Source organism: Equus przewalskii, chromosome 6 (assembly GCF_037783145.1).
Source record: "Equus przewalskii isolate Varuska chromosome 6, EquPr2, whole genome shotgun sequence".
Classification (NCBI taxonomy): Eukaryota; Metazoa; Chordata; class Mammalia; order Perissodactyla; family Equidae; genus Equus; species Equus przewalskii.
In genome coordinates, this window is record NC_091836.1 from 4202823 (window position 1) to 4226496 (window position 23674).

The following is a 23674-nucleotide window of genomic DNA, read 5'->3' on the forward strand; positions in this document are numbered from 1 at the left end:
ACTCAGACACGACTGAGTTCAAATCTCAGGTCCGTCACTCGCTGTGCTGTGGGGTGGCCTCAGTTTCCTTACCTGCGAAAGGGGTTGGCAGATGAAGTGGAATGACGCCCACCCCAAGCCTGGATCCCAGCTGATGCTCGATAAAGAAGACAGACCTACTGGAAAGGAGGAGGGGAAGAACCCCAAAGACAACGCAGTGTTGGCCTGGATCCAATGCAGCATTAATTATGTGCCAGTTCTAGGCAAAGCGCATTACACACATGATCTTACTTAACTCTGAGGCAGCTACTCCATTATTATTCCTATTTTAGAAACAACAAATGGAGGCTCAGAGAGGTCAAGTGCTGAGCCAAAGGCCACACAGCATGAAGTGGCAGAGCTGGATTTAAACCGAGTCTTCCTCTTTTAATGGAAGGAGGCACAAGTTTGTAAAGATCCCCGGGTTTCCTGCTGTCTGTGCCACGCAGAGGCCCCATTTCCCTCCCACACAAACCGCTCCCCCACCTCACACCAAAGAGAACTTGAAATAATAACCCGAGCTCAGTGTCCTGCGTTGGAGATCGCTACAACTCAGCTGATGCTGTCGGAGCTCTGAATCCACTGTAGGATTCACGCGAATGAATTACACGCACCCAGGTTGGACTAGTACATTCTGCCTTCCCCGGCCGGTTCGGGTAAAGATGTGGCTCCTCCTTCATTCTCGAAGGCACTGGGCAACAGGGACGCTGACAGTCACCGCTCGCTCCGTCTTGCCCCACGAGCAGGTTCCCGCGGATGTAAAGCCGACGGTGCTGGAGAATGCGTACCATCCAGCTGCGCACATTCAACTCCGACTTATACTCCAGCCCTGGTGACCGACGCCACCTGTTTTCCGTGTCCCTCTGTCCTCTTCAAACCTCAGGAGCTCACGTGCCCACGTCCCCTCTCCAGGTGGGCGCGCTGCGTCTCTGCCACCCTCCCGGTCCTGCCCTCTGCTCTGCACACATGTTCACGGTCGCTCGATGGAGAAAAGCCGGGCTGCCCCTGGCATTTTGTCCACAAGGATGCTCCAAACTGATTTTCGGATGCACGGGGGTCCTGCAGCTCGGGGCTGCTGCCTGCAGGGTCCACCTGCGCCAAGCCAGCTGCCAGCCTCTGTCTCCAGCCAGCCGCAGTCCCTGGCCTCAGGTTCCCGGGTGCCTTTTCCTTGGTGTCCTGTATTCCGTATTAGGCCCCATTTTCCTACTGGCCTTTCTTCCTCTCTCATTTCCACCCTGGTTTCTCATTTTTCCCTCCTGCACACTCTGTAGCAGGGCACCGAGGGTGGAGAATGCGTGAGGCCAAGGAAAACCTGGACGCACAGAGGCTGCCTGATGCTCTTAACTTGTCCCTTCCCCTCCCGCCTTCAAAGTCCCCAGAAGGCCCCAGACAACCAGAGGGTGGAGGAGGAGCGAGGTGTGATGACAAGGGCTGGGCCTGGAGCTTCTTCCTCGACAGCATCTTCTGGGCCTGAGCCTGGGGCCTCGACCTGGCACAGGACAGGGCAGCCAGACAGGGGTCTTGTCCTGGCTGTGGGGCACTTCCCGTTTCCCGCGCCATCCCAGGGGGCGGCCAGTGACCTCGGGCGATGGCCGCACCTCCACAACTGATTCAGGCAAAGAGGGGGTGGGCTTTGTCCATCCTTCCAACAGCGCACGCAGACCTTGCCAGCCCACCCCCGCCTCCGCTCCCATCATCACTGTCCTCGAGAATTAAAAAGCAGAGAAACAGCCTAGCGAAAAATCGAGGACTTCCACCTGAGATCGCAGGCCCGGAGGAGCCCTTCAAAGTCGCCCGGCCCAACTCTTCCAGCGGGGGATGAAGGCTCTAACCCAAAGATGCTAAGCGGCTTGCGTAATCTGCAAAGCCTGGTGCAGGAGGGGGGGAAAGTGTCTCCACAGGAAACTCTAAAAAATGACCACTATAAAAGATCATTTTAAAATGAGGCTACAATCCCTGCAAAATGGCTTGTCTACACTGGGACTGGGCATAGAGCGATGCTCCGGAATTCCGAGTGGCATTTCTTTTGGAAGGATTTCTCTTTTTCGGTACACAACAACCCACGACTCTCCCGCTGCAGACAGAATCATGGATTCTAGTCAGTCTTTCAGGGAATCTTCGTGTAAGTCTAAACTTCTTCATTTCGATGTCAGCAACACTCACTGTACCTGGATCTTAACTATTGCCCCTAGGAGGGCTGGCCGCTAACAAGCCAGCTTTTTTTTCCTTTTTACAGCTTGCTTTTATTGGTTCTAGAACACAAATGACATCCCGTTCTAAGTTTCGGCTGCAAAAGAAAGCAAAAGAAAGTCTGGAGACTTGTTCAGATATTTTAAATCGTCCCAAGACACCAGCTGGAACGCTGGCACAGAAGCACAAGGCATATTTTCTCGGGGCATTCGGCTGCAGAGTGAATTGCCCTTCAAAAACCGAAAAAAAAAAAAAATCCACACAACTAAAGCAACGCTCCCCGTGGGCACTGTCTGACCGACCACAGGCTGCCGGCTTCGGACACAGGCGGCACTTTCACGGTGGCTGCTGTGTTAGTCAGACAGATCACGCTTGAGATGAATGAGGCAGGATCAAACCCCACCAAAAACCTAGCCTCCCGTCCATTTCTCACTTTATAGCCCTGGCTTTTGTGGGCAGGGGTGGGGGTGGTGCAGAGAGGAGGGAGAGAAATGTGTCACTGGCTTTGAAGGAAGTTCAGCGGCCGTGTTTACCTAGGCAACCGGCCGGTAAACAATCGCTTATCTCTGGCTGCAGAAGGAGGAGGCGGGGCGGTGACGGGGCCGTTCTGACCAAAACTCACCCTGTGGCTGCAAAGTGCCCATCAACGGGGTGAGGGTTTGGTGGGGACACACCCAGTTCCCCTAAGAAGTGTAATATACACGTTCCCCGAAGGGTCAGCCGAGGATCCAGCTTCTTAAGAGGGATCTTGAAGACCCAGAGGGTTCTGGGTTTGGTTTCCATCACCAGCCAGCCTGATGTGTGAATGCCTGTCCGTGGGACCCTCGGGGGTCCCACACCTGCCTTTGCTGTTCCGCTTGAGCGGCAAGAATGAAAACATCGTACCAAAAGGCCCCCGAGAAGTTTCAGGTGATCAGTGACATATAGTAGGACGTTGGCCAGGTAATGATTTTACAAACTCGAGAAATTCGATCAAAAAAGAAATTCCACATAAGACTGAAATGAGTCTCCACTTGAGAGCAGTCTAGGACATATTCAAATGGCTAAAAGTTTTTTTCCAAGAGTTCCTCTTGGTTTATACAGGATGAGACGTCCAGACAACAAGGCTCTTTCTTTTACGTGGAGCCCAGGTGGACCCACGTCTACCTATCGTGGCAAATCAACCTCAAGCATAATTTCATCAGAGAAAAATATATGCAGATGTTCAATTAAAACCTGGAGCCGAGGGCCTGGCGCGGCTAGCTGGCCCTCATTGTTTGCTGAGTAACAACCGTCGCCAGGACAACGCAGCCCACTCCCGTCTCCAAGAGCCTGTTGCCAGGCGACGGCGAGAATACTTCCCAAACCAAACAATGTCATCCCCAGCAATCCCCTCTATCTCACATTAACCAGATCTAAAAAAAACCCTCCCAAATATGTAATCTATTATTTTCAGAAGCCCTAAGAGAAAGGCAAAGAATCTCTTCTCTATAGTAACCGGGGGAAAACAGTTTACCATATTTGTTCGAAAATAGCAAAACCCGAGAAGGACCAACTCTCTCCGTAAGCATCACGGAGGGACTTCTTCCCGTGCCAGGAGGAGAAAGTGCCTTTTTCTCCAAGAGGAAAGAATTTATTTATCATCGAACAAACAACGTGGGACGGTTCATAGCCGCCCACGGGTTTTCTGGGCAGTTATCAGAAAAACGCAAATGAATTGGGAATTAAGCTATTTGGAAAAAATGTAAGAGCAGAGAGCTCATTAAACAGACTTTGGGAAGCATCATGTCCTTAGGAAATAGGTGCAAACTGAATCATTGACTCAGCATTAGAAATCCTCCCGGGACTCCGCTGGAAGGAACTTGGAGCGTCTGGCGTCCCCGTGCCAGCTCTTCCTGCCCTGCTCAAGCAAGAGGAAGATTCGTGGAAGAGGAAGCCAGGCCACATCAGAGGCCCCCACAGGGTGGGAAGCACAGGGACACACAGCCCCAGGAACAGGGGGCAGGGTGGCCCCCAGTGTTGGCCAATCTTGACCCACAGTGAAAAAAAAAAGTTAAACTCAAAGCCAGCAGGGCCTTGGCTGCGGAGCGGTTCAGGCTGAACGTGGATTCCCTGTGGCTTCGGAACTGGGAAGGGAGAGGGCAGCACCGTCTTACAAGGGGAGCGCAGAGCTCTAAGCAGATGGTCTTATTTCAGGGGGAGCGCGGCCAAGGATCATAAAACATTTTGACGGAATGGGAAGCATGTGGCTCCAGCCACCAGGGGTCCACCTCTTAGATCATAAAAGCACATGGAACTTATAGGTTTGTGCACAATTAAGGCATACGCTTTAACTCTCGGCTAAGATTTGAGCCCTGACAAAACACGGCCGTTGAGATGCACAAGATCGTGCGCAGAAAGTTTGTTTTCTTAAGATATCATCCAGGAGTCGCTCCTAGGATAAACAGGACGGAATCAGTGCATCCCCCTGAGAAGGGGGGGTGGAGTCCGTGCTGCTGGAATCTGAACCTGGGCTCCAGGGAGACGAGGAATTTGAGGCCAGACTCTTGGGCTGTTAACCCACAGCTAAACAGTAATGGTCACCACGCTGATTTCTAGTCCTGGGGGATAAACCAGTAGCAGCCAAAACCCTGGGAGCTGCTGCTCGGCACGGCCCAGGGGACACTGCTGGTTCCGCCTGGACACCCCATCCAAAGGAGGCCCCGACACGCACCTGCGAGGACCCCAAACTCCATCTCCAGAAAGAGGATCGACAGGGGATCCTAGTTGCATTATTGATTTCAATGAAAAAATACTTGTTGAATGCCTAGCGTGGCCAGGCATTGGCCAGTGATCAAAGCAGACCAATTTCCTTTCCTCATGGGGCTTATATATTAGTACATAGTGTGTGTGTGTGTGTGTGTGTGGCGGGGGAGTTATAGAGAGTAAACAAAATAAATAAGATAAATACATAGTATGTCAGATGGTGACAGATGCCAAGAAGAAAAATGGATGGGCAGGGCTGGGGGGGGTGGGGTTGCAATTTTTAAAGGGTTGTCACATGTCTCTCTGAGAAGATTCATTAGAGTGAAGAGTTGAAGAAAGTGAGGGACAGAGCCATTTAGATATCTGGGGGAAGAGCATTCCTGCGGAGGGAACAGCCAGTGCAAAGGCCCTGAGGTGGGTCCACGGCTGGTGACTATAGGTGAGTGAACCAGGAGGTGAGAAGGAGGAGAAAGGGCCCATGCAGGCTGTCATAAAGGGTTTGGCTTCTGCTCAGAGTGAGATGGGAGGGATAAGAGAGTTTGAGCCCAGAAAGGACCTGATTTGATTTGCACTTTAACCAGGTCCCTCTGGCTGCTGGGTTGAGAACAGGCAAAGAAGGAAAAGGGTGGAAGCAGAGAGAGCAGTTAAGAGGCTAATGTGATAATCCGGGTGAAAGATGGTGATGTGGCCTGGCCTGCATGACAGCAGCAGAGCGGAGCAACGCAGTCAGATTCTAAATAAATACTGGAGGTGGAGTCAACAGGAATCGCTGACGGGTTGGATGTGGGGTGTGAGAGAAAGAAGTCAGAGTGCCACAAAGGTTTTTGGCAACTAAAAGGATGAGATTGGGAAAATTGCAGGAGAAGCAGGCCTGGGAGCCCCCAGGAGTTGAGTTTTAAAGGTGTGAGGTGTTAGAGGCTCTTAGACACACAAGTTGGGATGCTGAGAAAGCAGGCATATATATCAGTGAGGGCCTGAGGGGCAAAGGGGTAGGCTGGAGCCATCAGTGTATAGATGATGTGGGCTGGAGCCATCAGTATGTAGATGATGTGGGCTAGAGCCATCAGCGTATAAAGGATGAGGGCTGGAGCCAGCAGTGTATAGAGGATGTGGGCTGGGGCCATCAGTGTATAGATGATGTGAGCTGGAGCCAGCACTGTATAGATGACATGGGCTACAGGCATCAGTGTATAGAGGATGTGGGCTAGAGCCATCAGTACACAGATGATGTGACCTGGAGCCATCAGTGTACAGAGGATGTGGGCTGGAGCCATCAGTATATAGATGATGTGAGCTGGAGCCATCAGTGTACAGAGGATGTGGGCTGGAGCCATCAGTATATAGATGATGTGGGCTAGAGCCATCAGTATATAGATGATGTGGGCTAGAGCCATCAGTATATAGATGATGAGGGCTGGAGCCATCAGTATGTTGATGACGTGGGCTGGAGCCATCAGTGAGTAGAGGATGTGGGCTGGAGCCAGCAGTATACAGATGACCTATTTAAAGCCACGAGACTGGCTGATCTCCTCAAAGCAGGGCAGAGAAGAGGTTTGACTCTTCAGCTCTCCACCATTTAGAGGTCCTAAAGAGGCGGGAATTCAGCAAAGGATCCTAAAGAGGCCAAAGAAGTAAGAGCAAACGGTGTCCTGAGCACCGAGGGAACTGGGGGCTGAGAACGGACCCCTGGATTCAGCAAAGTAGAGGTCCCCGAGACCATGACAGAGCAGTTCCAGGGGACGGTGTAGGCAAAGCCACAGAGGTTGAGTGGGTTCAAGAGAAGCCAAGAGTTGTGGAACTGGAGAGCCCGGGAGCAGACAGCTCTTTTGAAGAGTCTCTGCTGGAGAGAGAAGGAAAGGAACGAAGTGGCACCTGGAAGGGAAATCCAGCTGAGAGAGTTTCTGACAATGGAAGAAGTAATAGCAGGTGAGTATTGTGATGGGCAGGACCCAGCGGGAGGGAACTGGAGCAGGAGAGAGAGAGGAAATGGCTAGTGAGGTGTCCTTGCAGAGATGGGGCAGGACGACAAGTGGACAAGAGGAGGGGTTGGCCAGAGGGAGGTGCATCGACCTTTGTCCACCAGCCCAGGAGACAACGTCAAGCCTCCGCCAGGTGCAGGGAGACGTGTGTCCCAAGTCATAGACGGGTTACCCCAAACCGGTAGTCCCTTTGGGGAGCTCCTGGTCCCCAATCCCATCCCGCAGCCGGGGAACCCCTGCGTTATGCTTCCAGGGCCCCCTGAATCTACTCCAGCGCTGACAGCCAGAGCGGCGGCCCTTACAGGGCTGCTGGAGGCCCCCAACCGCAGCAAGGGGGGAGCGTTGGAAGCCATGGGGCGGGAGCTGGCATCACGAGGGACAAGAGGTCGACAGACCTCACGTGAGAGGGTCCAGCAGGCCCTGGCTCCGAAGGGTGAGCTGTGGTGGGCAGGAGACCCCAGATGGGCTCCCTGGGACCCCGGCAGGGGGCGGGGCCCGGGGGAGCTGCTTAGGCCGTGAGGGTGGAGCCTTCATGAATGTGTCACATTGTAAACGTCCTTACAGAGAGGCCCCAGGGAGCTCCCTTGTCCCTTCCACCAGGTGAGGACACAGCGAGAAGCCTGTAACCTGAAACACAGCCCTGTTGACCATACTGGTAGCCTGATCTCAGAAATCCAGCCTCCAGAACTGGGAGCGAGAAATTTCCGTTGTTTATAAGCCCCCCAGTCTGCAGGATTCTGATACAGCAGCTCGAACGGACTAAGACAGACCGACACCCGCTCTCATCCTGGGTCCCCCTCAGTCGAACAGAAGCCCCATCCTTCCTGTTTACGCTCCCACTCATGACTTGGTCTTTTTACTGCTTTATCATTTAATGATTTCTTTACACCTCTTTTCAAATGCACCAAAATGTCCGATCTCTCCACGTGCAAGTATTATTAGAAATTAGTCGGAATACACCTAACTGTTTTCCTCGCCAAGTCAACGTACGAACATGCAACCTTAAATAGGAAAAAATTCTAGAGTCACAAAGAAAAATAAAAGTGTATTTCTTGCTAAGTCATGCTTGAACTATGCAAGATTACTAAGAAATCTAACGTTAAGCTAAACGAGGGCGGACAGGAACCCTGTGTGAGCGTTTCAAAAGCAGAATTCTCCCGCTCTGGACAATCAATGGACTCAGGCCAACTGGAGGCGTGTTCGCCTGTCTTGGGGAGGGAAAGGAAAGAACCTTCCACTGCTTTTAAGTGGTCATGGGTCTCCGGGGCACCGATACACCCCCATTGGCTCGGGACTGAAATTCTAGTCCAAGATTCCTTCAGCAAGACCCAGGGATCTTGGAAGAAATGAAAACGAAGCAATGAAAGGCAAAATTAGAAATATTTGTCTCATCTGTCATCTCCTCTTCTCATCTCAACCCCCCCATCCAATCCTAGGAGGACAAAAGAACATTCTATTTCTGTCTCCGTGAAAGTTGCAACCCCAAAGCAAAACCTCAGTGTTTCGCTTTCTTTCTTTTTCACTTGTTGCTAAACTCACTGATCTGGTTAAACCCGAAGACAAAAATCTTGGAGGTATTTTAGGTTTTTAAATGAATGAATCCTGATTAATTCTAGGAAGATACAGTCAAATCGATTCCATTTCAGACAAGCATTCTAATGCAAAGCTTGGGAAAAAATGTTATTTTTTAAATTTAAAAAGACACCATACACCCTTGAAAATATTTTAAATGACTTTCCCATGACATCAAGTTTGAGACGAGTCTTCGTTTTACTCAGCAAACGTCTTCTGCCCGCGTGGGCCTGGGGAGGATTCTGGAGTATGAAACCAGTGAGCAGCCCGCAGCGGCCCAGACAGATGCCCAGCTTTGTCTGGCTCTGTTTTCAGTGTCCCCATTCCCAGCTCCATACTAAGTCAGTTCCCAAAGCAGAGCAAAAGATAATTTTGGAAAAAATGGAATAAAATGTTCTCGCTCTGTGTGAAAGGTAGAAAGAGAGAGATGAGAACTTGAAATATAACTCAAGTAACGGGCAACAGCCCTTTCCATTCCCATTCTGCTCCCTCGTTCCAAATGTAGACTTGAGGGGGCAGCCTGGTGGCATAGTGGTTAAGTTTGCATACTCTGCTTCGGCAGGCGGGGGTTCGCAGGTTCAGATCCCGGGAGCAGACCTACACACTGCTCATCAAGCCATGCTGTGGTGGTGTCCCACATACAAAACAGGGGAAGACTGGCACAGATGTTAGCTCAGGGACAGTCTTCCTCACAAAAAAAAAGAAGATTAGATTAAATGTGGATGGCTGATCTCAACATTTTGGGCTAAATGCTCCTCTTGGGGATCTAAGGCAAATACTCAGGCTATTATTACTCAGCCCACATTGATTAGAACATCTGTGAGGAGTCAGGACACCAACAGAAGGCTGCCAGATTCTCCTCTCTCTCTAGCAAATAGCAAGGTGTTTGTTTTGTCCTTACACGTAAGTGACTGGGGATAATCACACAAGGACTTCTTGGCAACCTGTACACGGGGCTGCCACGGGTAGCAGGGGCTCTGGGCAACACCCAGGTCAAGATCTGCATTAAAGAAGATGGAAGATGGATGAAGGCAGCCCGCCCAAAGCAGCCAACCTTGGCTAGTAAACACAGACCTCTGGGACGATGCAGGGAGAGGTGGGGAGCTGGCGGGCTGTCCAGGATGCACCTAGGGAGCGGGCGGATGCTGAGGGACCCAGGGAGGTGACAGTGCCCTTTCTGAAGCATTTCTTCTTGTTCCTTCTCTCATCCGAAACTAGCACCTTCCTAGCCCCAAGTGGGCGAGAGGAGAAAGCATCCAGGACTTGTGTATCTTCCTCTCGACACGCAGCACAAGCAAAGTGAGGATGTGACATAAATACGACACATTGGCTGAGAGGAGGCGCCTGGATCCGGATCTCGGATCTCCACGTTCTCGCTGGCTGACCTTCAGCCAGTGACTTAAATCGTTCAGAGCTCCCATTTCTTTATCCGTAAATGGAAAAAAGAAATTGTCTGCCTCTGTGGGTTGTTGTGTTAAATAAAATGAAACCTACGAAGCGTGGATTCAGTTGCCAGCCCAGCACGTAGGAAGCGCTCGACCAAGGTGAATTACTGTCACTGTTGTAATTCACACCATTATAATGTAACCAAGAGCCTCGCTGATTTTTGCCGATTTAAATATCTGAAACTTTGAAGCAGTTATGCACGTGGCTATTTGTGATTTCGAAAACAAAGAAGCATGATAAACTCCTCAGGGAGCGTCTCGTGCTGTGTGCTATATTCACCCCAGGGCATATTTGTGCGCTTTGTCATTTTGGCCAAATACTTAATACTCGTTTCTCTCCCAGCTTCGCACCAAATGTAGCAGCTCCCCTGCAAGTTACCACCGCAACATCACTGTTACAAAAGTTACATTTTATCATCAGCCTCCTTTCCCTTCTCAGAAATCCTCTCCTTCCCCGAGACCTCAGAGTGAGTATAGTACATTCTCTCTCATAAATCGCTTGACAGAGGTGATGAACACAGACTGCGTTTAGGGCCATCCTTCTCGGCGAGACAGAAAGCTGGTGAGTTTCTTGAATTCCCCATAAGGAGATCCTTTCTGCTTTCTGTTCTTTGCTACAAGTTTCTGGGGTTGGCATCATTAAACTGCTGGCTTTGCCAATCCCTCCTCCAGCGCTGTTCAGATGGGTGATGGCACCGTAATGTTCTCCACGAGTGCCTGCAAGGGAGGCTGATGCAAACCAGGCGGCACCGGCTGCTGGGGAAGGCGTGGAGGATTTTCGCCCAAAGCAGGGTTTGCCTTGGCAGAAAATGACCTCCCAGCATCCTTCAAGACCTAGGGTATGTCTGACCCACACAGTCAGAGGATGAAGAGCTGGCCGGAAGTGGTGTCTCTTTTCCCCCTGTCAGAATTCATCCTATAGAAATATACATGTCCAGAAAGGTACACGGCCACACGAACACTGTGCACCAACGTTCACAGCAGCACGATTCATCACAGCCCCAAAGCAGAACCAGCTCAAGTGTCCATCAGCCGATGAAACACAACGTGGTCCATCCACACACTGGAGCACGATGCAGCCGTGAAGAGGAACGAGGCCCTAACACAACTCCACGTGGACGGACCTGAACACATGTCGCTCAGGGAGAGAAGCAGACACAGAAGGACACACGGTGTGTGATCCCATTGACGTGAAACATCCAGAACAGGCAGATCCACAGACAGAGAGTGAGCTTGTGGGTGCCAGGGGCTGGGGAGGGGGTGGGGATGATGCTGATGGGGATGGGGTTTCTTTTTGGGGTGATGGAATGTTCTAGAGTTAGATAATGGTGATGGTTGCACACTCTGTGGATATATAGTCATGCGCTGCCTAACGATGTTTCAGTCAGTGACAGTCCGCATACACGACGGAGGTCCCATAAGATCAGCACCACACAGCCTAGGTGCGCAGTAGGCTGTGCCATCTAGGTTTGTGTAAGTGCACTCTCTCATGTTCACACAATGATGAAATCGCCTAACGACGCATTTCTCAGAACATATTCCATCGTTATCGATGCACAGCTGTACAAAAAAACCACTGAGCTGTACACTTTAAATGGGTCAGCTTTATGGTATGTAAAATATCTCAATAAAACTATAAAAAAAAAGATATACGGACAACATATCCCTGGTGGCGTTATTTGAAGTCACAAAAAATTGGAAACAAATGTTTATCAATAGGAAAATTGTTAAATAAATTATGGTGCATCCTTCCTGCATAACTACGATGCCATTAAGAAGAACGAGGGACATTCTTCAAGGAAGATCTCCAAGATATTCAGTTCCTGGCACATAAAGGCTCTCAAATATTTGAAGAATGAAATTATGTAAAAAAATGCAGCTATGTATGCTATAAAATAGGTAAATTCATTACAAAGGTCTAGAATTACAGGTTAACAGTTTACGTCTTGGAAGCCGAGGAAGACTGGAAGATGAAAGAAAAACTTTCATTTCTTCACGGACTTCTGTAGATGACGATCTTTTATGGGATCGAGTCTCTTGTAACACTTCTGTATCGTTTAAGAAATTGTGATACATTTGTAAGCACTGGAAGGCACGTCAGTTCTTGTAAATTTGCACACGGCGCCTGGAGGATGCTGTTGGCACAGGGAAAAGCGCTACTGCTCACCTCACTTGGTCCACGCCACGCTGCCACTCCTAGGACCAGTGGATTTAATATTAATCCAACATCAAACATTAACATTGACCGAGAAACCAACTGGTACATTCGTACGACGCCACAATAAAAAGAAAAAACGAATGATGCCCACAGCAGCATGAGGAACCACAACGGCGTCGCCGAGGCAAAGAAGCCAGTCTCGAAAGCTACACGCTTACGCCTCCACTTACGTGACCTCCTGGAGAAGGAGACACTATAGCGACAAGGAGCGGAGCTGGGTGGCCAGGGGTAAAGGGTGGGGCGAGGGTCTGGCTGCAGTTCAAGAGAATGTGCTGGGGGTTGGAACCCGCTGCTGCCCTCTTGGCGGTGGTGGTTACAAGAATCTACGCATGTGCGAAAACTCACAGAACAGGCCACCCCAAAATTTGGGGACTGCGACTGGATGTAAATGTAAACAATAAATAAAAAGGAAGAAACTGAATTTACTGAGTGCCGGGGCTATGCTAGGTGCTGAGCATTCAAAGGTGAACAACTCAGAGGAAAGCCTTGCTCCTGGGGCACTGACACCCTCGTGCAGCGGAGTCAGATAAGAAACCAGTCACTAAATATAAAGTTATTGCAGAGAGATCTGGGCCGGGACAAAAGAGTTAGAGGACAGAGCTGGGGCAGTGGTGGAGGAGCTCCCGATCTCTCGACAGACCGGTTAAAGTGTCGTGAGGATGGGACTAACCTGAGACCTGATCAGAGGAGGGGCCAGACATGGGGAGATGCGGGAGAGAGCACTGCCAGCACAGGAAATAGCAGGTGCAAAGGCCCTGTGGCAGAGGAGGGCAGGGGGTCTGGAGATGTCAGAGGAAGCCCTGAGGGCACGGCCAGAAGTCCGGACTTTATTCCAATTCCTGAGGCAAGCCCTGGGTGGGGGCACAATATGATCTGACTTACATTCTTAAAAGAGCACCCTTTTTTAGACTACTGGAAGAAAAAGCAAAAGCAGAAAAACCAGAGAGCAAGCTCCCATGGCATTTACTTCTTTAAGATTTTAATAATAATTAATGCTTCTTAAGTTCTTAATTGAGCTTCTTAAGACCTATATATGGAAGCTGGGCATGAAATACAGCGTTTTATAAAGAAGTAACATTCCGCCCAGTAAATGAAGGGTTAACTAATTAAGCATTTAGCTAACATGAAAATAAACGACGGCTTCTACAGTTTCCGTCAGGTAATTATACACTTAGCAAGCCATCACGGCCCACAAGCATTAGCTTGCTTATTAATTCAGGGTTAATTGTCCCTATTGACTTATAAATGCCGTTAGCCAAAAACTAAATAATTTACGAGCGTACGCTCGTTTTGTAAAAGGTGCATTAAAAAGTGGCCAGAGGAAACGGACTAGACGTGGATCTGTAGTTTGGTTATAGTTACTCACTGTTAGGGATTCATACAATAAATCGATTTTTATCAGGGGTTGGTAAATTTATTCTATAAAGGGCCAGAGAAGAAATGTTTTCGGCTTCATGGGTCTAAGGTCTCTGTCGCGATTACTGGACTCTGTTGCGCTTCTAGAAAGCCATCCTGTACATAAGGAATGAGTGTGGCTGCCTTCAGAGCCCTCTAGGAGCCTCGAGCAAAGGAAAAAAACCAGCAATACTGATCCTGTCTTTAAAATTTTGATATTTTGCTTATTATGGATTTTGGGGGGCATTTATTTGGATTTTAAAAACACTGCATTAAAATATTACTTATCTGGATGGCTGAGTTTTTTTGGCACCCTCCCTCATTAAACTTTGTGTCTAAGTCGAGGGCATCCCTGGGTCTCGGGCCTGGAGCCATTCCAATAAAACTTTATTTCTGGATATTGAAATTTGATTTTCATATAATTTTCATGTGTCATGAAATAGTCTTCTTTTGATTTTTTTCCCAACCATTTGAAAATGCAAACAATATTCACACTCCTGGGACCTTTAAAAAGCACACAGCAGCCAAATTTGGCCTCCCCCCCGGCCCAGGGCTAGAGTTTGCTGACCTGTGTTTTAGACAGCTGTTGAGGAAGCAAGGCATACTCATCTTTATATTCGCAGAAAAATATCTGCCATCAAGTAGGCACTCAAACGACATGGCATAAATTAGTCCCATTGTCTCCTTTTTGAAATTCCCGCTAAGATTGCTTATCACTGTCTTTTCATCCCCAGGCCCCCGAGTGCACCAGCACGCATGCCCAGAGCACCCCAGACCTCTCTGGCTAGAATTCCAGTAGGCCTGTGAAGACCAGAAGTTTGTGCAGGAAACCCCTGATGCGCAGACCCGGCCCTGTCTGCCTCGTGCTTTCCCTTCCAGCAAGCACCATAGACTCAAAAGTGTAATTCTCCCCAGGGAGGGAGTGGAAGATACAGGAGTCAACGGCACATCGTTCGCCTGGTCCACGAGTGCGGACAAGGCAGATTTCAGTGCCTTTTCTCAACGCTGATCCTGGGATCCAGCAGGAGCGGTGGGACTTAGGAAATCTAAACTCTGAAAGAATGTGCCTCCTGTAATGTAATGCTGGGAAATACAAGCGGGGTGAAACATTTATTATTATTGTTAATTGTGGCAAAATATATGTAACACAAAAGTTACTTTTAAGTCATTTTTAAGAGCAGAGTTCAGTGGTATTAAATACATTCAGATGGTTGTGCACCCATCCCCCCCATCCATCTCTGGAACTTTTGTCATCTCCCAAAACTGAAACTCTGTCCCCATTAAATATTCACTCCGCATTACCGATCCCCCAGTCCCCAGTCCCCACCCTTCTACTTTCTGTCTTGATACATCTGACTGCTTGAGGGACCTCCTATGAGTGGATCACACAGCAGTTGTCCTGTTGTGACTGGTTATTTCACTGAGCAGCATGTCCTCAAGGTTCATCCACGCTGGACCATGTGTCAGACTTTCCCTCCTTTTTAAGGCTGAATAAGATTCCGTTGTCTGGATGGACCATGTTGTGTTTACCCATTTATCTGTCGATGGACACTTGGGTTGCTTCCATCTTTTGGCTGTTGCAAACAACGCTACTACGAACGTGGGTGGACAACGTTCAAGTTTCTACCTGTTCAGGTTTCTAGGTATACACCCAGAAGTGGAATTGCATAGGTTAAGTCTGTGTTTAATTCTTTGAGGAACCACCATAGTGGCTCCACAGTGGCGGCACCATTTCACATTCCCACTAGCAGGGTGCAAGGATTCCAATTTCTCCACATCTTTGCTGACATCTGTTATTTTCTGTAGCTTTTTTTTAGGTGTGAAGTGTTACCTCATTGTGGTTTTGATTTGTATTTCTTAATGATTTGTGACCTTGAGCATCGTTTCATGTGCTTACTGGCCATTTGTATATCTTCTTTGGAGAAATGTCTATTCAAATATTCTCCTGTTTCTTAACTGGGTTGTTTGTTTTTGCTGTTGTTGAGTTGTAGGAATTCTTTATATATTCTGGGTACTAACCCCTTATCAGTTATATGATTTGCAAACATTTTTTCCCATTCCATGGGTCGCCTTTTCACTCTGTTGATGGTGTCCTCTGATGCACAAAAGTTCATTTTCATGAAGTCCAATTTATTATTTTTGTTATTGCCTCTGCCTCTGGTGTCCTATTCAAGAAATCATTGCCAAATCCAAAGTCATGAAGATTTTCCTCTATGTTTTCTTCTAAGAGTTTTATAGTTTTAGCTCTTATATTTAGGTCTGATCCATTTTGAGTTGATCTTTGTATATGGTGGAAGATAAGGGTCCAACTTCATTCTTTCTTTCTTTCTTTCTTTCTTTTTTTTTTTTGGTGAGGAAGATTGGCCCTGAGCTAATATCTGTTGCCAATCTGCCTCTTTTTTTCCCTCTTCCCTAAAGCCCCAGCACATGGTTATTTGTCCTACTTGTACGTCATTCTAGTTCTTCCATGTGGGACGCTGCCACAGCATGGCTTGATGAGCAGTGCTAAGTCTGCACCCAGGATCCAAAGTGGTGAACCCCGGGCCACCGAAGAGAAGCACCGAACTTAACCACTTGGCCATGGGGCCGGCCCCCCCAACTTCATCCTTTGCAGGTAGATATCCAGTTTCCCAAGATCATTGTTGAAAAGAAACAAATGGCACCCTTGTTGGAGTAAAATACTATAAACAAGTAATTAAAGGTAAGTAACAACATTTGAAGATGTAATCTCACCAGAAAGGGCACCCCAAACGTGCATTTTTGAAAGAACCTGACATAAATTAGATAAGTTATATTTTTCCCATCAACGGAAATGGACACGCCTGTGCCTCGCTCTCATTCCTGTTTTCAGTGATGACTTCCTTTCTTTCACTTTCAAACAGAATTTCTGCGTGGCTGACACACACCCCTCTACAGAGACACAAGTGCCACCTGAGGACTCCCACCTTTTCTGTTTACTACAAAGGGTTAGAATTTCACCTAATTTAGCCCTTCTATTTTGAAAACCTCGAGAAAACCTGGAAAGTGGTTTAAACTCTGCAACGTGCCCATTTCTGGCTATGGCAGGATCCTATAACCGGGTCCGTGGATTCACGAGGGCGCACTTGGTGAGGCCGTGAACCTGAACTTGAACACGGAGTTCAAGTGGAGGCGCATGTGTCTATGCTGTCCTTCCGGGAAGACATTCCCACCTTCTGCAGCCTCTGAAGGACGTCCGGACTGATGAAAGGTGAGGGACCACCAAGCTACAGTGGCATGTATGTTTTTTAAACTCAAGTTACCAATTCAAGGACTCCATTTAGACAAGCCTCATTGCATAATCCAGGCAGGTCTTCAGAGGAAAGTGGCACAATTAATTCACTTCCTGGAAGAGAGGCAGACGGGTGGCAGTGGGCCCCCATCACACGTGGCGGAGACGTGGGGCCAGGCGGGATGGTCACAGAAGTGGAGGGGACACACGCCCCAGCTTTAGCGGGGAGCCACAGTCTGGAAGCAGCTAAGTCTCTCTCCCTCGACCCCGTATTTAGGAATCCAAACAGTCCAGGAAGAGATCGTGTGGAATATTAACGATTCCTTCAATGACCATCTTGGTGATAATTAACCCACAGGCCACTAAACCCAGGAATGCTGCAGATTGAGGAAACCGAAGAGAGAAACATCTTCCAGCAGGGAATAAAGAGAAGAGACAAGTTGCAGATTTTTATAACAGGCACCCCAACTGAACCAAGGAAATGTACCTAATTTGCCATCCTTGGTGGCTAACATTGGTCAGCCCCGTGGCCCCAGGATGGAGGTGGGGCCCACATCCATGCTCATCCCCGAGAAGCCTGGTGCCCGTTCTATACCTCCCTGGGGATGAGCGGTGTTCCCTGGCAATGTCACAATTCGAAGAAACTCAGCGACAACAAACAATTTCAAAGCCACGCGGAATTCATTTAAAGCAGGATTTTGGCTCAATACCAAAGGGCTGAGATGATGAGTCAGCTTTCTTGATCTCTAAACACTGATTTTTTTCCTTATTGATTATTTCTTCTGTGTCACTGTCACAGTGGTGTTCCAACACCAAGACGACTGCTACAGGAGTTGCTTTTCCCACCCAGAGCCCGTCTTCTCACGCCATCACCTGTAGCCGTAACTAACTTCAGAAATCACGCCCGGAGGCCACGATCAGGACACCAGATTCCAGAGCTGGTCTGACCTACTGAGAGGAGGGGATAGCCCTTGAGTGCCCGTCACCCAGGGTTGAGGGATGGAGAGCCAGAGAGCAGAACGAAGAGGAACCGATGCTCCTGGACTGCAGGGCACCAACGTCCCACCCCGGAGCGTTGGTCTAAACCTCACCAGGCTCTCTGGGGCCTGAGGGAGAGAGGAAAGCCACAGCGAGAAAGGCCGGGGAGCTGTGGGATGAAAATTTTTTAAAAAGGTGCCGTCTCCCAGACATGAAAAGGCAGAGGGAATTCAGCCTGCAAGATGGATGTGGCCAGACAAAGAGTCCTTTAATTACAGCAAACAGGAGAAGATACTAAAGTAAATATTACTCCTCTTGCCCTTAAAGGAAGAGAAAAATAACGTTGAGCATCACTGAAGAGTAAGGAAGTCACAAACCTCCAGCGCTGCATTGACATACACGTGACATTACGCCGAGAGCTGGTCAGATACAACCAGTACTGTGCGTTAGACCAGCGCTTGGCAGATTTTTTCCAGAAAGGGCCCGTTTTGGGCTTTGCTGCTCAGATGGTCTCAGTGGAGACCACTCAACTCCATCGTAGGGCAAAAGCCGCCACAGATAATATGTACACAAATGAGTGTGGCCCTGTGCCAATAAAACTTTATTTAGGGACACTGAAATGAGAAGTTCATACCATTTCATGTGTTCCAAAATATTATTCTTCCATTCATTTGTTTTCAGTCATTTAAAAATGTAAAATACAGCTCTTAGCTCTTGGCTGGACAAACTCAGGTGGTGGGTTGGATTTTCTCATGGGCTAGTTTGCTGACCCTGTCCTAGCCTCAAATTGTTGGCCTCATGACTCTAAAAGGGAGCTTAAAATAATTCTGGATAAATAAATGAACAGGTATCGAACAGCCCACGTAACTATAAATAACATTCTAGAAATCTCTGTGTCCTGAGGGTCAAGGACGTTCTGAGTGAGGATGGGGGCCGACATCCCTGTCACGTCGCCCTCCTAGAGACGAAGATGCAGGTTTTCTGGAAGTTTCTGAACAGGGCGTGCTCACCGGCCAGCGCTGGAGTCATGTCACAAGGAAGAGAGAAGACAGCCGTCAGGTCCTGTGGATCCTGGTCCCGCTCCCCTTTGTCCCCTGTGTAGTTCTGACACGTGCCCTGCACCTCCACAACTCAGCGTCTTTGGGCATTTCACCAAGAGAAACTTGTGGATGCAAGAAAATTATAAAAGATGACACCATTGAACAGACATTTCTCCCAAGAAGGCCTGCAAACGGCCAATAAGCACATGAAAAGATGCTCCACATCATTAGCCATTTGGAAAGGGAAATTAAAAGCCACAGAGAGACTCCACTTCACACCTACGAAGTTGGCTACAATAAAAACAAGGGAAAATGACAAGTGTCGGCGAGGACATCGAGAAACGAGCCCTCCTCCACCGCTGGTGGGACGAAAATCGGGGCAGCTGTGTTCCCTTGTGGAAAACATTCGGCAGCTCCTCAGGAAGTGAAACGTGGGGTGACACATGACCCAGCACTTCCACTCTGAGGTGTGTCCCCAAGAGAAATGAAAACCCATGTGCACACAAAGACTTGTCCACAAAATGTCCACTGCAGCATTACTTAGAATAGCCGAAAAGTAGAAACAACCCAAATGTGCATCAATAAATGAACGAACAAACAAATTGTGGTACACACATACAAGAAAATACTACTCAGCCATAAAGTGGAATGAAGCAGCGACACCCTACGACATGGGTGAACGAAACACACGATGTTCAGTGGAAGAAGCCAGTCGCAAAAGGCCACGAATTGGATGATTCCATTTATAGGAAACGTCCAGAATTGGCAAATCCATAGAGACAGAAATTAATGGTTGCCAGGAGCTGGGGGAAAGGGAAGGGGAGAACGACTGCCAGTGAGCACAGGGTTTGTTTTGAGGTGACAGAAAAGTTCTAGAATCATATAGTGATGATGGTTGCAGAACATTGAGAGTATCCTAAAAATCAGTGAATTGTACTTTAAAAGTGATGAATTTTATGTTACATGAATTTTATCTAAAAAAAAAAGACACAGTAAGTGTTGGCAATGCTGGACAAGAAGAAAAACAGATACTATATAAACCGAAATGGCCCCTACGTTCTCTACTTTGGAAGAAGTGAAATGTGATATTGCTCGTAATAATGAGACAGTTGGGTCTGAAAACATACAAGGTCAAAATTCTTCTTAACATTTTCAGAAATAAACTTGGTTTACAAATAAAAACTCTCTTTACACACTATTCCTAAGAGAATTTTTGTTTGAAAATCTCCAATGACAGGAGAAAAAGGTGGAAGGAAGTCTGTTACAGAAACGCCAAAACACCTGGTTAGACGGACCCCGTAAATAGAACCGACAGGAACGAATGAGGACTGAACAGCTAGAGGTAGCATTTCACCCCCAGAAACTTGAAACGAGACTATGTTCCAGTTGGAGAGTCAAGAGAATTGTAGACTTTCTGGCCCGAGCCCTAAGGGAACACCACCACTGGAGAATAAGGGAGCAGGTATTTTCTAGAAGATTCTACAGTCATGAAATGCTAAAAAAGGAAATCCAGATGAGGCTAGTGTCTCAGAAGTCTTAAAGGATGCTGAAGAGAAAATATGACCCACTGAATTGAAAGTGGGACAAGAACTCAGATTACGGATGGGTAACGTCATCAAGGATTAGGTGATTGGAATTCTGTTTTTAAATTTTTGCGTAAAGTCTACATGAGAAGGACAAGTCCACTACACGAGAAAGACAGAGGTATGAGAGCAGGATCCAGAGACTGCCCGAGGGGCTGCCTACTCCAGCTGGAGAGAGCAGACAGCAGCTGGGTCCCTTAGGTGGCATTCGGAGAGCAACGACCCGATTCGGGGGGTCACAGACAGCGGGTGGCCCGGAGGCTGCACACCACATGTGGGGACGGGTCGCTGGGAAGACAGCGCAATCACCACTTCGGTGGAGGATCAAGGCGCCAGAGCTGAAACCACATATCGACAGGGCATCGGACGGGGAGGGAAAATGCCGCTGCTGTGTGCGAGTCAGCTCAGAGGCGGGCGGCAAGTGTGAACTTGTGTCGGCATGAACGGGCCGAGCGGCAGGGCCTTCCCCAGAGGCATGTGTGGGCACCGGCGCTGCCGCGGTGACAGAGTGGGCCTGAGTCAGCCACACGTGGGCTGTGAAATGGACAGAGCGAAATTGACGGGGAATTGACAAGTTCCGGAAGCTGGGGCTGGTCCAGGGAGAGGCTGGAGGGGCAGAGAACCTCCAAAATCACCTGCACAATACAATGGATGCATTCATCATTCGTTTCACCAGACTGTCAAAAGGTCTGTGACCCGCCACTGGATGAATGGGACCAGGAGCGAAGGGTGAAGCACAGGCAGGTTGTAGGGGGCCCCATGGCGTTGGTGGGGGCGGGAGCAGGCGGTGCCAGCGGTCAAGCTGGAGGCGGTGCACTTGCAGCCAAGGACACAAGTGGAAAGACTGCAGAAATGGAGCGTGAACATGCATGAGAAACCTATGAGAGACACAAAGGGAAGTCCCTCCAACCCAGCAATTCCACTTCCGGGATTGTGCGAACATCTCACACACGTGCCCAGATACATCTGGACAAGGACGTTCAGCGCAGCATTGTTGCTAAAGTGAAAAAGGATGGATGAAATGCCCCTCGATAAGGAGCCAATGAAATACCTCAGGACACACGGGTGGAGTGGAATCCCAGGCAGTCACGTAGAAAGAATGAAGCAGGCGCTCCAAGGGCGATAAGGAAAGAGAAAGACTGAAAATCAGATGGAAACAGCAGCTTGCAGAAAAGTGCACATAATATGATTCCTTTTTGCCAAAAAAAAAAAAGTATTAGTTCAGCCATAAAAGGAGTGAAGCCCTGAGACAGTTCCACGTGGACGGACCTGCACACACGACGCTCGGGGAGAGAAGCAGACACAGAAGGACACACGGCGTGTGATCTCATTGACGTGAAACGTCCAGAACAGGCAGATCCACAGACAGAGAGCGGGCTCGTGGGTGTCGGGGGCTGGAGAAGGAGAGAATGGGGGGTGACTGCTAATGAGGACAGGGTTTCTTTTTGGGGTGATGGAATATTCCGGAATAGATAGTGGCGATGGTTGCATAATTTTGTGAATATACTAAAAATCTCTAAGTTGTATACTTTATATAGGGGTGAATTTCATAATATGTGAATGATATCTCAATTAAAAAATAATAAAGTATCAGTGTGTGCATTTTATATGCATACAAAATACCTGAGTATCCACAGCAAACTTGCCTAGTGGGGGAGGAGCAGGAGCAGAGAGGGAGGCAGCCAGAGGCTCTTTTTTCCTTTCACACTTCTTTGTACTATTTGGACTTTTTACAATGAAAAGATAAGACTTTCATAATGGAAAAGAGGAAGTGAACAGACGTATGGGGACGGACCACAAGGATCTCAAAGTCCTGAAATGCTCACGAGGGAATTCTGGGACCAAACCGCTCAGTGGTCCAGAGTGGACCACCTGTCTGCCAAGTCTGGCGATGACCACTTTAGAAAGAGGAAAACATTCAAGTCTGGGGGACTCGTGCTACCAAAAAATTTTCATTTAGATCCCACGCTAGAAGAACAGCATTTTGGATCTACTGGATTAAGTAAAATACGTTATTCGGATTAATTTCACCCATCTGTGTTTACTTTTCAAAGTGCGGCTACTAGAAAATTGAAATTACACGCGTAGCTTACACGGGTTATGCCTCTACTGGACAACTGTGACCTACAAGATTCCTGGAATAAATCTCCAAAGTGCGACTTCGCAAACATCTTACGAGGCCCTATTTTACTAGACCGTAAGAGAAGTTGGTTTTAGAGCTGGGGGCGACCTCGGCCTGGTGAGAACTTGAGTCAGTGCAACAAATAACTGGTTGTTCCACAAAGACAGCCCGACGCGGTCTCTAGGCCCGAGGGTTTTACGTTGCACGAGACAAGGAGACACAGAACTAACTCCTTATGTGGCAAAGGTGACAGGTGTGGACGAGAGGTGCAACAGGGTGTAAACCACAGGGTGGGGAATCTGGGAGGGTCTCGTCCTGGATCCTGTGGGGTGGGGCACACCGGGAGGACGGACTAGCTCAGGAGCAGGGTGTGTGTGACACGGTGGGGCAGGGACAAGAGAAGGGCAAAGAGACCGAGCTGGTCAGAGCCAGGGGCCTGGGCTGAGGGCTCTCGGGGGGAAAACAGGCTGGGTCACTGGGAGAAAGGCTATGAACGCCGAGTGGAGCCCTGGTCTCCATCCTATCAGGTAGAAGTCAGCAAACCACAGCCCGTGCCGGTGCCACGTCGGGCTCACTCCACCGCCTGTTTTTGTATGGCCCACAAGCCAAGAATGGTTTTCACATTTTTAAATGGTTCAAAAGAAAATCAAAGTCAAAATATTTTGTGACACGTGAAAATTACATGAAATTCACATTTCAGTGCCCATAATAAACTTTTACTGGCACACGGCCACACCCATTCGTTGTCAACAGCAGAGAGTGACTATTTGTGATAGACACTGTCTGGCCCACAAACCTAAAATATTTACCATCTGGCCCTTTCTGGAAAATGTTTGCCGACCCCCCCACTTCCTTGGAATACTAACACATTCTGCAGGCTTGCTTTCCTCAAATAAAATAGGGGTACTTTGCTGAAATCACAGCGCTTCAGCCAATGTGCAGAAAAATATGTGATGGATACATTTCTCAAATGAAGCCATTTGCCCCACAAATATTTCTCACATCTTTTACAGTCTCCTCTCACCTGCTGGGGCACAGCAGCAAACAACACGATGAATTTCATGCAAATTGCATCACAGGGAACACAGGCTCAGCCTGTCACGCCAGATTTGACGCAGAAGTTCCAAAGGACGTGCTCACAGTTGCTACCGCACACCGCT

At 48.5% G+C, this 23674-nt stretch overlaps 1 protein-coding gene and 1 long non-coding RNA gene across 6 annotated transcripts in view; one reads left to right on the forward strand and one right to left on the reverse strand.

The window, feature by feature from the left end:
* RFX2 (regulatory factor X2) overlaps nucleotides 1-23674 on the reverse strand; it is a 92052-nt gene that overhangs the window by 56606 nt on the left and 11772 nt on the right. The gene's annotated exons all lie outside the window — the stretch shown is intronic.
* LOC139083805 (uncharacterized) lies at nucleotides 3544-15057 on the forward strand. Of its 2 annotated transcripts, XR_011540751.1 has the most exons (3): nucleotides 3544-6858; nucleotides 9702-10490; nucleotides 14276-15057. It is a non-coding gene; the product is annotated as an uncharacterized lncRNA (long non-coding RNA). The 2 variants fall into 2 exon arrangements; XR_011540750.1 differs by lacking the exon at nucleotides 14276-15057 and having other exon boundaries at nucleotides 9702-12565.